The 5000-nt window shown below is 41.6% G+C and overlaps 1 protein-coding gene and 1 long non-coding RNA gene across 2 annotated transcripts in view; one reads left to right on the top strand and one right to left on the bottom strand.

Moving 5' to 3' along the window:
- The window catches only part of recql5 (RecQ helicase-like 5), a 43923-nt gene that overhangs the window by 18452 nt on the left and 20471 nt on the right, over positions 1-5000 (bottom strand). The gene's annotated exons all lie outside the window — the stretch shown is intronic.
- Positions 1-5000, top strand: part of LOC143137489 (uncharacterized) — a 13373-nt gene that overhangs the window by 3421 nt on the left and 4952 nt on the right. The window contains exon 2 of the long non-coding RNA XR_012989979.1: positions 3626-3786. This is a non-coding gene — a long non-coding RNA (uncharacterized LOC143137489). The remainder of the gene's footprint in view (positions 1-3625; positions 3787-5000) is intronic.

The following is a 5000-nucleotide window of genomic DNA, read 5'->3' as shown; positions in this document are numbered from 1 at the left end:
GACACAGAGACACACAGACACACAGACACACACAGACACACACACACACACACACACACACAGACACAGACACACACACACACAGAGACACAGACACAGACACACACACACACACACACACACACACACAGACACACACGATCAGATTAACTATCGGGACAATCTGCATAAGTAATTGCAGCCTTTGCAACTGGCTAAATGCATATGTACCACTTGCATTTTCAATTTAAATCAGCCCTGACACGCATGCATGCACACACACTCACACACACCAGGGTTTCCACTCTAAGTCAGATGTAAAATTCCTTGACTTTTCCTTGACGAAAAACCTGAATTTCCATGACTTACTATATAATGAATCATACAACATACCAACCGAAGATTCACAGGTCAAAAGTTTGGACACACCTTCTCATTTCAATGTGCTTTCTTTATTTTCATGACTATTTACATTGTAGATTCTCACTGAAAGCATCACAACTATGAATGAATGCAAAGTTATTTGGCCCACAGATGAATATTTGTCAAGTTAAGGCTTGCTGAATATGGTATTAAATAAAAACAAAATAGCAACTTTGAAGAAACTACAATATAATACATGTTTTCAGTTATTTCACACTTTTTTGTTAAGTACATAATTCCACATGTGTTCATTAATCGTTTTGATGTAAATAGTCATGAAAATAAAGGAAACGCATTGAATGAGAAGGTGTGTCCAAACTTTTGGCCTGTACTGTAAGCAAAGTTGGGCTAACCACATACACTCAGCAAAGCTAATTACTAGATATACACCATTCTGCATAGACATGTATTTGCATTAAATTAAGTAAATTTAAACTGATACAACAAACTTCCCTTATATTCCATGACTTTGCCCAACAAATGATCAAATTCCCTGACTTTCCATGTCTGGAGCAGACTTTATAAAATTTCCATGATATTCCAGAAATGTCAAGACCCGTGGGAACTCTGACACACCCGCATACAATCCAAAACACACACACACACACACACACACACACACACACACACACTCTCTCCCTCATGCAAACAAACACAAAACGTCACAGAGACACACCCACACACAAACATGGGGTGGTCATCAACTGTAATCCCATCACACTTGATTACTCAATGCTATTGGTTATATAGCATATGTAATGTATTATACACACACACACACACACACACACACACACACACACACACACACACACACACACACACACACACACACACACACACACACACACACACACACACACACACACACACACACACACACACACACACACACACGGCATGGTCATCAACTGTAATCGCATCACACTTGATTACTCAATGCTATTGGTTATATAGCATATGTAATGTATTATACACACACACACACGGCATGGTCATCAACTGTAATCGCATCACACTTGATTACTCAATGCTATTGGTTATATAGCATATGTAATGTATTATACACACACACACACACACACACGGCATGGTCATCAACTGTAATCGCATCACACTTGATTACTCAATGCTATTGGTTATATAGCATATGTCAGTGGTTCCCAAACTTTTAACAGGCATGTACCCCCTGAGACATTATGATCTTCCGGAGTACCCCCAACACCACCAATTGTTAACAAGTTTTTTTTAAAATTGTTTTATTAATATTTATTTTTATCAATTTTGTCGAGAATATTGAATAGAATCATAAACATATGATACAAATTTCATCGATAGTCAACATGATATGCCTACAAATGTGCTGAATATAATGATTTTAAATAGATCTGCACCTAATCTCACATGCAATCGTCTTGTTGAATGCAGTGATCTTATCTGCTAGGTGCTTGTCTTTGCCTTGTAACTGGAGATTTAACTCATTGAGCTTTCTAAATATAAAAAATATAGCTAAAATAGGCCAGCTTCGTCAAGAAATGTTCATTAGTGAACGTGCTTGAAGATTCAAACATGCGCTCTTCCTCCAAGAAGAGGCGACTCGGAGCTCAAACACGCGACAGCACTTTACCTCGGGAAAGCCACCTTGCCTCGCTGTGAAACAGTACAGCCTTTTGGTCAGCTCCCATCTCCTCGCAAAGTGCGGAGAATAGACAAGCTTTTAAGGGCCAGGTCTTGATGAAATTCACCTCTCACAACCTCGTTCAAAATCTCATTCAGGTCGGGACTAACTAAGCTGCCTTGACACGAGCGCTTCCCTATGAATAACACAGTGCATCCATTGCGCATCGGGTGCTACCTGGACCTAGGCTACACATAAAAAAATAATAAAAAAAACTCCTGTTTTTCACGTCAGTTCGCACCCCACCTGGCATGTCTCCGCGGCCCACAGTTTGAGAAACGCTGTTTTACCCTCTCTGTCTCCACTCTCGAACACTCTGCGGAGAAAATAAGTTTTTAATGTGCAGTGCAAATGCGGAAGTTAAGTTACCAACGTGGGATAGAGAAAACGTTTGGAAAGGCATATGACTTAGATATTTTTTCGCGTACCCCCTGAAATTAGTCCACGTACCCCTGGGGGTACGCGTACCACAGTTTGACAACCGTGGGCACACACACACACACACACACACACACACACACACACACACACACACACACACACACACACACACACACACACACACACACACACACACACACACACACACACACACACACACACACACACACACACACGGCATGGTCATCAACTGTAATCCCATCGCACTTGATTACTCAATGCTATTGGTTATATAGCATATGTAATGTATTATATACACACACACGGCATGGTCATCAACTGTAATCCCATCACACTTGATTACTCAATGCTATTGGTTATATAGCATATGTATTACACACACACACACACACACACACACACACACACACACACGGGGTGGTTATGAGCTGTAATCACATCACACTTGATTACTCAATGCTATTGGTTATATAGCATATGTAATTTATTATACACACACACACACACACTCACACAGAACGTTTTTTCCATCAAGAGCAGTCTTCTTATCCTCGACAAACACAAAAACACCCACTCAGATTCATGCACACATGCATGCATACCCACGCCCACACCAACACACACACCTGAGGCCAAGGTGTGTGTGAAGAATCTCCGCGTTCCAATAAACTGGAATAAAATGTTCAGTGCAACATATTAAACCTAAAGGGGACACAATGGCGTCTGAATGCTCTGAAAACGACACACACACACACACACACACACACACACACACAGCTTTTCAACATGTCTATTAAACCTAAAGGTGACACAATTGCGTCTGAATGCTCTGAAAACAAGACACGCACACACCCAGCTAGTTCTTTTACAGCCTACATCACACTGCAGAACACACACTTCACACCCTAGCACACACACACAATATCATATTACACTCACATACCACACACACACACATACCCATGTCTGCGCAAACACAGTCAGATCAACCCATTCTGCAAACTCTGCCTTTATGCAGCATTATGACGTCATAATGTGCCATTGTGTGTGAGTCGATCATGTGTGTGTGTGTGTGTGTGTGTTTGATGCTATGTTCATTAGACCTCCAACTGAGCACACCCCGTGTTCTTTTTCTCCAATCAGGTGCCCAGGTCAGTGTGATTGACAGCTGCACGGGCCAGTGAGGATGGACGTACAGCAAGAGGCGCGCAACCTGCTGGAGAGGGTGTGGCTTAAGCTGAAGGGCCTGCCCGACGCCAGCGGGGTGGAACTGGCCGCCTTCCTCATCATCATCATCTTCATGGGTCAGTATCTATGACGACGCAGAGCGTCCGACCGGCGCAGATCGCTGAGTGTTCTCTGACCACACCACAGCCACTGACCAGGCCCTGTAATGTATGTAATGTGTGTGTGTGTGTGTGTGTGTAATGTGTATATAATGTATGTAATGTGTGTGTGTGTGTGTGTAATGTGTATATAATATATGTAATGTGTGTGTGTGTGTGTGTGTAATGTGTGTATAATGTATGTAATGTGTGTGTGTGTGTGTGTAATGTGTGTATAATGTATGTAATGTGTGTGTGTGTGTGTAATGTGTGTATAATGTATGTAATGTGTGTGTGTGTGTGTAATGTGTGTATAATGTATGTAATGTTTGTGTGTGTGTGTGTGTAATGTGTGTATAATGTATGTAATGTTTGTGTGTGTGTAATGTGTGTATAATGTATGTAATGTTTGTGTGTGTGTGTGTGTAATGTGTGTATAATGTATGTAATGTGTGTGTGTGTGTGTAATGTGTGTATAATGTCTGTAATGTGTGTGTGTGTGTGTAATGTGTGTATAATGTCTGTAATGTGTGTGTGTGTGTGTGTGTAATGTGTGTATAATGTAGGTAATGTGTGTGTGTGTGTGTGTAATGTTTGTATAATGTATGTAATGTGTGTGTGTGTGTGTGTCAGGGCTCTACAGTGCGCCCATTTCACTTGCACATGCGAGTAAAAATGATGGCGTGCGAGTGCAAAAAAATATTTAGGCGCACTGGTGCGAATGACTTCTAACCATGTCAATGTTTGTCTACAAAATACACCGCAACATCGAGAAACAGCACTGGTGCAAACCATAGAATCACGTCGCGAATGCAGCATAAAACTACACCTCCCATCAACGTTAGCAGTTTCGCGTTGGGACTCGATAGTAGTAGTCGCTTCTATGAAATCCATGAGCGCGCAGAGAAAGCGGAAAGTTAGACTAGCCAGCCAAGATGAAAAGATTGAAGAAATTAGTTCTTCCGCCTTCTATCCACCGAATTAATCGGATATAGGAGGAACAGGATAAGATTCTGAGAATGCAGTGAGAGAAGGAAAGGTAACCTAACATGCTTTTTAGCCCAGTTGACGTATTGGCTGCAATATGGTAAATATAGCTGTAGCGAACAGGCATAAAAGTAGCTTCCCGTAATACTCCCATTTTATTCAAAGGTAGAACGCTACTGACAACTCCAGGCTTCCACGCATGCTTG

The sequence above is a fragment of the Alosa pseudoharengus genome, unplaced genomic scaffold, assembly GCF_046254945.1.
Source record: "Alosa pseudoharengus isolate Yale_2024_CS ecotype anadromous, Long Island Sound unplaced genomic scaffold, YU_APseudo_1.1 YU_APseudo_1.1_scf_21, whole genome shotgun sequence".
Classification (NCBI taxonomy): domain Eukaryota; kingdom Metazoa; phylum Chordata; class Actinopteri; order Clupeiformes; family Clupeidae; genus Alosa; species Alosa pseudoharengus.
This window is presented reverse-complemented; position numbering and strand designations above follow the sequence as displayed.